Here is an 11,831-nt window from a genome sequence, read left to right on the forward strand (position 1 = left end):
TGCATGCACATTTATCTGCTTGGATACTATTTCCAAATCCTTGGGGTATGTACCTAGGAGTAGAATTTCTGGATTATATATCTAAATTTAACTTTTAAAGGAACTGCAAAAATGTTTTCTACAGCGGCTGCACCATTTTATCTTATTTTATTTTATTTTATTTTATTTTATTTTTTGGTTTTTCTCCGGTACCGGGAACCGAACTCACAACCTTGCGCTTGCCAGGCAGGTGCTTTGCCGCTGAGCTAAATCCCCAGCCCCAGCTGCACCATTTTACATTCTCACCGTCTAATTTCTACCATTCCACTCAGAAGCTTCCATTTTTGCCAAATCTTTGCTAGAATGTCCAGTTTTTCAAAAATTTCCTAGTAGGTTTGAATTTATGCTTCATTGTTTTGATTTACTTGTCTTCAGTGACTAATTATACTGACCATCTTTTTATATGCTTGTTAGCATTTGTGTATCTTCTTTGGGGAAATCTGTTTAGGTCTTTTGCCTATTTTTAAATTGAGTTGCCCTTTTTACTGTTGAGTGGCAAGAATTATTTATATATTCAGCATACTCTTACTCATTAGATAAATAATTTCAGTTATTTTTCCCATTCTATATGTTGGTCTTTTAATTTTAAAAATAATGTCCATTGTGCTCAAAAGTTTTAATTTTAATAAAATTCACCTATTCTATAATTTATCCAAAGTCATGAAGTTTACCTCCAATGTTTCCTTCCAAGAATTTTATCATTTCAGCTCTTATTTTTAGGTTATTGGCCCATCTTTTATTAATTTTCACATTGATGTGAGGTAGGGGTCAACCTTCACTTTTTCAGCAGGTGTTTATACAGTTGTCCAAGAAACGGCTGCTGAAAAGAGCATTCTTTTTCCCAGTCTTGGAATTCTTACCAAATATCAACTGTCCATAAACATAGAAATTTCTGTCTTCTCAGTTCTAATCCATTGGTCTACATGTCTACCCTTATGTCAGTACTACATGCTTTCGAATATTATAGCTTTGTAACCAATTGCTTTCTTTTCAGCTATCCACATTAACAGAAGCAGCAGTAGTAGGGGTGGGAGTGTTCAAAATAACGATCAATCCAAAGATCTAACTATTTGCCTATGTAAATTACCTTTAAATAACTCACTATTTAGGTTCCATTTCCTGGAACAAATGGAGCTAAATGGGAAATCAGATGGTGTTCAGTGTGGGTATTGGAAAGCTGAAACCCCACTGAGAAGCAGACAGAAGGGGAACTTCCCTGAAGCATCATCTCCACAACAGTAAGGCAGGGAGGTGAAGCAGCCACAAAGGCCCCCTTGGGAGACCCTTGAGACTTCATGTACACCCTCTCTTGCCATGGGTGACTGCCAAGGTTCCATCATCAGAACCTCTCCAAAAGTTAGGGAATACAGTGCCACAACATCAGAACCAGCAGAGCTCATCTCAAATATGACTTTCTCAGGAAGTGTCCCTGACCCTAAGATCAGACCAGGTTCTTGTTATACATCTGGAGCACCAAGTAAATATTACTTTTAAAATTAACTTTGTAAGGGGCTGGGGATTTAGCTCAGCGGCAAAAGCGCCTGCCTGGCAAGCGCAAGGTCGTGAGTTTGGTTCCCGCTACCGCAGAAAAACCAAAAAAAATAAATAAATAAATAAAATAAAATTAACTTTGTAATTAGTTATTGAACAAAACTTCCCTCTACCCCAGCTCCCAGCAGGATGCTGAGGGCATTAACTACAGAGATGAATCAAGTAATATCATCCCATGAATAAATGGGCAAATGTATGAATGAATTCAGACAATGCTGACTATTTGGTAGGCCCTGCTGCTGGGGAGATATCTACAAGACAAGTGATGTTTCTAAAGAATCTTTGAGAAATATATTTCTGAAGCCCAGGCAATGTATCCAGTTTGGCCCAAGAATTCTCTTTGTTATCTTAAGGAAATAGAGCTGCACACTATCATCTGCATACAAGGATAAAGACATGCCTAGCTTAATAACAGGGATGCACTCTGAGCAATGTATCTTTACGGACTGTGTCGTGCGATCATTACAGAGTTCCTTACACATACTAAGCTACAGCATCACTAGGCAAGATTATCTTATGGAGCCACTGTCTTATGCAGTCCATTATTGACCAGAGCACCACTAAGCAGCACTATATAATAGTGAAAAACTGACAGCAAACTAAGATGAGAGCAATTGGAAATGGGTTAACTAAACTATGGTAATCCACCATTTGGTAGAGTGTAATACAGTTAAAACAAATGTTTTAGGAGAATAACTGAGATCATAATAGACTTCTAAAGTTGGTTACATAAAATTTTGCCACTCAGCACAAGCATTTCTGGGAGCTGGGTGGACATGCAGACTCTCAGCCCACCATCTACTGACTTGACAGCTGCACCTGAACAAGCTCCCCAGGTAATCCGGATGCATGTGTGTCTTAGTCACTTTTCTCTCGTTGCTGAGACAAAATACCCAATGCCCAAAATGAAGGAAGGAAAGGTTTATTTGGTTCACAGTTTGTGGAGGTTTCAGTCCATATCTGGCTGGCTCTGAGGCAGAAGGTAGCAAACCAACAAGAGCAAAGGGGGGAATGGCGGCCGAACAGCAAACAGCCAGAGCAAAAGGGAGGAATCCCAGCCAGCAGCCTCTTTCCCTCCCTTACTTTGTAAACAGGCTACCCCCACCTAAGGGGCCTGTAGCTCTCACATAATCTCCATGCCCTCCTCTTCCACAGGCTCAGGATGTATACAAAGTAAGCACCCTGGCTTCCTGCTGAGTCACTTAGCCAAACCTTTAGACTCCCCAAGTTGACACAATGTTTCAGCCATAACAATGTGATAGCTTGAGAAATGCTAAACCAGAGGAAACAGGTGAGCAGGGAGAAGGTATATTAGGGTATTCAGAGAAAGTGAACCCACAGCATTATGTAGATAATAGATTTACATTAAGGATCAGTTTGTGTGATTTTGAGGGCTGGCAAATCTGAAATTTGTAGAGCAGGCTAGGAGGCTACAAAGTCAGCAAAGAGTTAATGGTGTACTGAATCCTAAATTTGCAGACTAGAAACTCACACAGATTTCCACATTGCAGTCTTGTGGCAGAATTGCTTCTTTTTTGGAAACCCAAGTCTTTACTCTCAAGGAGTAACTTACTAGATCAAGTCCATGTGCATTGTTGGAGGGTGGTCTACTTTAGTCAAAGTCTATTTGTTTAAATATTTATCCAAGAAGAAGCGGGAGAAGGGAGAAGGAGGAAGAGGAGGAGGAAGAAGGGCAGGAGAAGGAAGAGGAAGAGGAGAAGAGGGAAAAGGAGGAGAAGGAGAAGGAGGAGGGAACAGAACTACCTTTACAGCAGCGCCTAGACTGTTGTTTGACTAGATAACTGGGCACCATAGGCTAGCCGAACTATCGAGCTACGTAGGCACTATCCTAACAGTTTACTTTGCATAAAACAACTTGACAATTAAATTAACTGTAGCATGGAATTAAGTGTAGCACAAAGAACTACAAAACACCAAAAGGTTAACAATGACTATTTCTGAAGCAGGACAGTCTCTGTGTTTTGTCAACCTTCTACAATGACAATGTATAATTAGAAAAACAGAAACAGAAAATGGCCTCTTTTGGAGAAAGGCAGCATAAAGACGCCCTTGAGTAGTTTTTAAACCTTCTCCTGCTATAGACCTCTCCTTGCAGGGAAACGCCAACAAATAAATGGCCGTAACTCTTTCATATAATCTGTGCATGTCTTATTTCCTCCCAAGACATGATCCTATACTCTTTTTAAAACTTTCTACTGTGTTGAAAGGGCTAAAGAATTAGAGGTAGGACAAAGTCTAAGACAGAGCATAGAATATGACCACAGGCACGATCAGGTATGAGTCCAAGCTGAAGATGAGTGCAGCTGAGGCAAAGCCACGGGAGTGTTGGCCAAGACCGAAGTGGCAAAACCACCTTTAGGTGACAGCGAGAAGTTTAGTGGGTAAGGAGGTGGGAAAAGTTAACGGAAGACCCAGAAACAAGAGTGAGGGACTTCTGCATTGTACTGCCAAGGAATCTTAAATGCATTTTCCATAAGTGCTCCTGATAAAAGGCCAGGGGAGATGATGAACATGTACAAACATGGAGAAGCGGGGACTACTGGTTCAGAGTCAGCAAAGCAGGGTTTGAGTCTGGCTCTGTTTATTTCTCACTTTTAACAAAGGCAGAGCAACCTCTCTTACTCTTAGTTTTCTCAGCTGTAAAGTGACATAATTTTTAAGAAATTCTTGAGAAAATAAAATGAGGCCATGTGTATAGAAATGGCTGGCACAAAATATGGCCATGCATTATTGGATCCACTTTTCCTCTTATTGTTCTTCTGGACACCACGATCTTCTCCCACAGAAAAATAAAGGACTGAGATCGAGAGGTGGAGGACCCTCACTTACTGTAATTAGTGCTATCCTCACATTGCAAACATACGGACATGCTCTTCAGAGGAGCTGTGTGATTGAGAACTGTTATGGTTTATGTCAGGATGTCCCCCCAAAGCCTCATGCAGTTTTTGATGGGGCTTTTCTGGAGGTGGCTGAATCTAGAGTGTGACTGACTTGTGGTACAATGCTGCAATTAAGGGTAATGGGATTAAGGTTGGGAGATGGCTGGATCAGCCTACTGCTTGGTTTGGCACTGCCCTAATCCCGGTAGCCTGGACACAATGTAAGAGACAGAAGGAGGCTCATCTTCTCTCCTTTATTGCTTTTGCTATCTTGTGGGTGCCATGAACTGCTCTCCTATGCAGTGGCTGTCTGCCAAGCCACTCTCCTCAGAGCCAGCCAAGTATAAAAACCTCTGCACACTGTGAGCCAAATAAACCTTTCCTCCTGTAACTTTGGGTGTCAGGGATTTTGTCTCAGCAATGAGAAAAGTAACTAACACAAGAACATATTCCATATCTACTCTTTCTCGAGTCCCCAGTGCTTCACATAGTGTGTGAGGCAAAGGTGGGTGAATGGCTGAATGGTCTTGAATCACACAACAATGATGGAGCCAGGGCTGGACATCATTTCTTCCCATTGAAATACACAACTCCAAGGATGAAGGCCCTTCCAAGTTCTTCCCCTGTATCTCAGACCCTACTCTAGTCTCCTAGCTGCTATCTCTTACACTGGCTTCCACAAAATGAACAAACACACTCTAGATTTTTCCCTCTTGCTGTATTGGAAACATATTTGTGAAAAGATTTCCTGAGCAAGGGAAAAAAATGACAGCAACGAGCAGCCACAGCTGGGTGATTCCCTGCAACACAGCCAAAAACTTGACGCTGCTGACCAATGAGATTCCTTTCTAGGCAAGGGAGTGGAAGGAACCTCTGAGAAGAGACTTTTAGTTTTGTCCTGGCATGAAGTGCAGAGTTTCCCACAAAGTTTATATTAGAATATCCAAAAAGATGTTTGGCTAATATTTTATGACTCAAATATTCCTGCCAGAATCTTTGAGGCCAAGCAACTATTAGTTGTGCTTTCTCTTCACTGAAATAATGGGGGATATAAATCAAATTTTTAAAATTACCTTACAGAAAAAAGCAAAATGTTTTGCCCTGTTGAAATCCCAGGGCTCATCACAGCTGATATCTGTGTGTTTCCTGTGTAGGATTCCTTCTAGCAGCAGCTGGGGTCTGAATCTCTCTTTGTTCAGTTGTGAGGTGACTTTGGCTTCCATTCTGACAGCAGCTGGAGTCCTGTCCCCCTGCCCTTTGCTGGGGAAGCCCCCACTGGTTAGGAAGTTGAGAGGACTGGCCTCACCAGTCCTATCCACAGCTCAAGTCCCTGCAGGCAGCTGCTGCTGCTGATGGAGTCAGAGGAGCTTTGGTGACAGCAGAAAAACTCTCTCCAACTGCCTCCGGGTGGGTCTGAAACCATCAGTGCGACAACACGGCGTTGTGTGTGAAAGAAATAAATTGTCTGTTGAGCCATAAGAAACAAAGACGAAAGTGGTTTGGCACCAAAGACCAGCTCAGATCCTTCTGTGTGCTCCGGGGGTGGAAAGAAGGGAGGAGCTCAGCACCTCGGGGACCACATCTTGCTGGGCTTCCACTTCCCACTCCTTGTCTCTAACAATGTCCTTGCTAGAAGGACAGTTAGTTGGGCAATGCAGAAAAGTTACAGATGCAGGGCCAGACCCTCACTGACAGAAACGTCGCCTGAGGTAGACACAGCCCGCGCTGTGTTCCTGTCCCGCGACCAGCTGTCTCTCCCATTCTACAGCACCAACCCCGTGACTAATGTGCACTGTAAGGACTTCAGTCCGGTCCATATATCCTTCCTGACCTCTCAGTGACCTCCGAGGAGCCTGGCTTAGTAAGCAGAAGGAAGTACTGGAGAGAAAAGCAAACTTTCCCTGCAAACGGTATGGAACACAGTTTTATTGCACTCAAATGCACCGGAGCACCACCAACAGCAACATTCCCCAGCGTCTGCGCTAAGTGGGTCTGATGGGCTCCCAAGCACTGCGCGGCCTGGCGGTTGTCCTGCTGTCCCACCATCCTGCCTTTCCGGAGGATCCTGTGGTTTCCAGATCTATTTGCTCCTGCTGTTCCCACCTCGACAGTGGGAAACTTATCTGTTCGCTCCTGTCTTCTCCTGGGTAGCTCTCCGCACACCTCAGGAAGGGACCTTTTCTCAGAGCCTAGAAGCCCACAGCCTTCATTCTGTGTCCTCTGCCTCCTGTGGTAGTGACCCGCACACACACGATTCCCTGCGAGGACACAGGCAGTGTGTGAGCCGCTGTGTGTGCTTACACAGTGCTGACACAGAGGAGGGCACGGCAGAGCTTTGTTAACAGCTCAGTTTGTTGTTGAATAGTTTGTGCAAGGCAAATCAGAATGAGTAGTTCCAAAGGGGTGGAGGGCCAATATGGCCAGTCACTAAAGCCTGCCAAGTTTATCTAAAAACACTGTCAACCAAACATGAGAAAGTTTCACTTTCCAGTGTGAGGAAGGAGTTAGAATGCAAGCTGAGCAGGGCCTGCGGGTACCAGCTGTACCGTTTCCAGCTATGTCTCTCCTTCTGCAGCCCTAGATCCGGACTGTGTCTGCACACACAATGAGTCCAGAGTGCCTATGCTTCTCATCTAGAGCACCCTTCTTGTTCTCTTCACATAGTGGCCAAATTGCCACCCGCCTCCCCTCAATCACAGTGGAGCCTTATCACCTAGAAACCGAGAGAATCGCCACTATAATTCTTTCTTCTCTCAGCACAGAGATCCACAGAGCTACTGGGTTTACCTAGATTCATTGAGCAGGATAGCGGTTTCACAGCTACATGCTTCACCCTGGCTGAAAAGAATTCCTAAAATTCTTTTTTTTTGGTACCAGGCATCAAACTCATGACCTCTGGCTTGCCAGCCAAGTGCTCATGCTGCTGAGCTACATCCCCATCCCAGTTCATAAAATTCTATGTGGAAGTCACTTTCTGAGATAGGGAAGCAAAAAGAAATGTAAGTATGGCTTCCAGGCAGCATAAGATTTTCTTAAAACCTCTTTTTTCAGGAGTGGGAAACATGATCTTTGTCCCCTGAGATGTATCATTTTGCCATCTGATTCATCAAGATCTAGAAATGGTTGCCAGATGTTTAATTTTGACTAATATAATAAAAATCCTTATATGTTTTGTGTACAGATATTATAGAAAGCTGTAGCTGTTAAACAATAAGTATTTGTTATATTTATTTTTAAAATTTTCAATGTGGTCAGCGTAGAGGTATTTTCAGACTAATAATAACAACCATTTAAATTTACACATGTCCTATTTATAAGATAGAGAAGGTCTCCATAAATTCTACGATTTTTAAATGCGGGCTCAGAAAGGACTATGTTAAAGCATTCCTTTACTAGTGAAACTGAGGCACAGGAATTGAATCAGAGCCAGGTTTGGTGGTACATGTCCACAATCCCAGCACTTGGGAGGCTGAGGCAGAAAGATCACTGTGAGTTTGAGGCCAGCCTAAGCTACACAGTGAGATCAAGAGCAAGGTGGACTACATAGTGAGACTCTGTCTCAAAAAAAAAGAAAGAAAGAAAAGAAAAGAGTTGAACCAGAGCAGCAGGAATAGCTCTGTGATTTTTCTGACTGTGACAGCCTTTTCACTAAAACTCCTTATCAAATGACACTTAAGACCACATACTTTTTTCAAATTTGAAATGTAACCTTTTTTTTCACTATTTGCAGTAGAGCACTTTATACTTTCACACATGATAAGCCTAGTCTCTAGTAATATCTGGACCAGTGTTCTAACATTGGCTAGAAATTTTCTGTGTGGTTTTAAGCAAGTTACTTACCCTGTATAGCATCCACTGCAGTGCTATGTGTAGCCAGCTCATATCACTTGTGAGAATAAGTTAAATTTGATTGTTAAAAAATGTGATGGTTAAAATTTCAGTGTTGAACATAGCCATTTAAAAATTAAATTGTGTAAACTTCAAGTTAAGTAAATTATGTTACAAACAAAGGCAGCACATACTCAAACTCCTCACTTCCTAATCCTTTTGCCTCTGTGCCATAACCTATGCCCTTGAGGGTCTTTACGTCTATGTCTTCAAGGTGACGTACTATGTAACGCCACGCTGGTGCACACTCTTCTTGGCCCAATGTCCAGGGACCTTTCATTGGTAGCTTGCAGTGGGCGCTGGTGAGAGTACTTACACCATGGAATTCAGCAAATATTAAAAAGCAGGACTTTTTCTGCCCTTAGTTGTTCCCTAGAATATACAAAAATGGAACCAATCCAACGTAAGTGCATTACAACTTTGAATTTAACTGTTACCGATTCATTCTGATACAGTCTGCTCCTTCACTAGTAGTCTGGCTGAGCACAGAGCTCATTGCTCTAGTTGACCCTTACGGACAGACTCCTCAGTCTACGCCCTCTCTCCCAGCTCTGTTCCAAGAAGCAGACTTCTAACCTCAAGAACTGTACTTCCTGCCATTTATACACAGATGTATCACAAGAACCTCAAATTCAGCCTTTGTAAAATCAAATTCAGTACTGTTTTCTCCAAACCTTGAAAAAGAGCTCAAAGATTACCTACCACAGGCTGATCATCTTACGGAGGAGGGAAATGAGGCAGAGCAAACAAGTAACTGTCTGTGGTCACAAACCTGGTCAGTGCACAGTCAGGGTAACTATGGACGGACACTCCAGGTCTCCTGGTTTCAGCTTTGGCTCCTCTCACCATCCAAGTGCCTTCTTCTGATATATGGAAAGGAAGGAGGAGGAAGGAAGGGAGGGAGATGGGAGGGAAAAGGGTAGGAAGGAAAGAGAGAAAGAAAAAAGGAGACAAAGAAGGAAAAGAGAAGAAAAGAAAACAAAAGAGAAGAAAACAAAAGATAAAAGAAAAGAAGAAAAGAAAAGAAAGGAAAAGAAAAGAAGAGGATGGAAAGCCCTCCCCAGTCTCACTTCACCACTGCAAGCTCCATTCAGTCTGGCTAGCACACCCCACCCTGGCTGTGCCTACACGGCCTTCTCCCACCTCCACCACAAAGCCCAGCGGGGAGCAAGTAAGACCTTGCTTGACCTCTGTCTCTCTGAAAGGGGAAGCTAGAATTCATGCACCCCTGAGAGAACTGAAATGACCTTGGGCTCTTCCAGCTTGCAGTTTGCATAGCCTTCACTTTTTGAGCCCTGGGACCATTGGAACATTTCTGGGATGGGATGCTGACTTTTTCTTTCTTTGACTAGTGTGCATGCAGCAACTGAAACCTGACTGATAAACAATACTTTCATTTTAGTCATAGCTTTCTAGGCTCTTTTCTCCCTGTAAGTTTAAAGGAATCTCAGAATCAACCCTAACCAAGAAAAGATCATCAAACCTTGCTCTAGCAAGTAGCCAGCCTCTCGGCTTCCTCAGAAGCTTCCTGGTTCCCACCCGAAGCACCTGACTTCCTGTGCCTTCAGGCTGGCCGAGGCCTCCTCCATCACTGACCCATCAACACCAGTCAAAGCTTGTCCATGGCTTATGAACTGTGCTGTGTGTAAAGATGCAGATGTGCACATGATCAGGGTACCACCCCTGTCACCAAGGAAGCCGGGGGTGGGGAGGAATGAACCAGCAGCAGACCACTGGATGCACACAATGGAAGTATGCTCTGGAAGGGGTGCACGATGCAGCAGGCTGTGTGCTAATGGTGGGGTCAACGAAAGCTTCAGCAAGAAGGTTGTGACAGAGCAGCGCCAGGAGGGAAAGTGCAAGCTGGCCAGGTGAATGGGAGGAAGGCTGTCTTCCCAGTCCTCCTTCAGAGTTGCTGGAGTCTGAGCATCCGGGTTTCTGCCTGAGCTTGATGGGGCCCCAGCCTCCCTTCCCAGCATGGCTGAGCGTGTCCCATGCCTGCTTCCTGCACAACACCTTAATCTCTGTCATACACTGGAGGAGATACATGGAACTGTAGAGGAAAGGGCCACCCCAAGACAATGTCCCCAGGGGACTCATTGGAGATCACAGAAACAAAGAGCTTAACAGAGAACCAGGAATCCTTCCTCTCTCAATGCACACTTTCTCACGTACAAGTAGAATAGCTTTGTCCTCTTTCCCAGGACCCTTGGCCTACCCATATTTTCCATATTGAAGTTCTGGGGAAAACAAGAACATATTCTAGAGGTCTCTGACATAAACAGGGAAATAATGTGTCTCTCTGGAGCATTTCAGGTGGTGCCCTTTTATCCATTTTTCAGCCACTCACAGGGATAACTGAGGAAAGACTTAGAGGAAGTTAATTATGCAGGTGTCTGTGGAGAGGACATTCAGGCAGGGGGACAACCAGTGCAGAAGGTGGGAGCTCACTCATGGATTTGGAAAAACAGCAAGGAAGCCGGTGTGGCTGGAGCAGAACGGGCAAGAGGGAAAGTCAGACAACTGATTTCACAGAGGAGCTGGAGGACAGGGCGGTCCCACGGACAGGGCGATGACGTCCTCCCGAGGCTTTGCTTCTGTTGAGTCAACAGGAAGCCCAGCCAGGCTGTCTTCAGGTTCACTATGCTCTTCAGTTCTCCCTCTATTCTTGTCTCTGGGACCAGTTTTTGCTTTTTTATAAGGACACCAGTCCTACTGGAGAACAGCCCCCTCTTATCAACTTCATCTTAACTAATTACACCTGGTAGCAGGACTTCCACACATGAGTTTGAGGGGCACACAATTCAATCCACAGCAGATTCCACCAAGATTTTTGGCCTAAGTAGTTGTAAGATGGAGCTGCTGGTAGCTGAGATCTGGGGAGGAAATGGTGGAGCAAGGAGTTACTTTTGAGATCAACAATTTAAGAGTCAAAATTTGAAAAGTATGGGTGTCTTGGTTACTTTTCTCTCTCTGGAACAAAATACCTGACACCCAAAATTAAGGAAGGAAAGGTTTATTTCGCTTACAGTTTGTGGAGGTTTCAGTCCATACTTGGCAGGTTACAAGGCAGAGTGGCACATGGCAGAGGGCTACAGCTCATGGCTGCAGAACACAGCAAAAGCAACAAGCACTAAAAGGGAGGAATGGTGGCAAGCAGCCTCTTCCTCTTCCTTATATATGCAAACTATCCACCCCAGGGTGGTGGATAATCAATCAAACTCTAAAAGCCTGCCCCATGACTGCAGGAGGCTTTGGGGGGACACCCAGACACAAGCCATAACATTCCATCCCTGGCCCTCCAAAGACTCACGCCCATCCCTTTATACAAACAGCATTTAGTCCATCTGCAAGAGTTGCCAAAGTCCTAACAGTTTCAGCACTGCTGACAAGTCCAAGTCCCAAGTCTCCTCCAACATGTAAGGCAAACTCTTAGCTGTGAGCCCCTGTACA

At 44.1% G+C, this 11,831-nt stretch overlaps 1 protein-coding gene across 5 annotated transcripts in view; it reads right to left on the reverse strand.

Annotated features, from left to right (window-relative positions):
• Fbxl13 (F-box and leucine-rich repeat protein 13) overlaps positions 1 to 11,831 on the reverse strand; it is a 189,409-nt gene that overhangs the window by 54,359 nt on the left and 123,219 nt on the right. The gene's annotated exons all lie outside the window — the stretch shown is intronic.

Source organism: Chinchilla lanigera, unplaced genomic scaffold, assembly GCF_000276665.1.
Source record: "Chinchilla lanigera isolate Chin_1 unplaced genomic scaffold, ChiLan1.0 scaffold00009, whole genome shotgun sequence".
Lineage (NCBI taxonomy): Eukaryota > Metazoa > Chordata > Mammalia > Rodentia > Chinchillidae > Chinchilla > Chinchilla lanigera.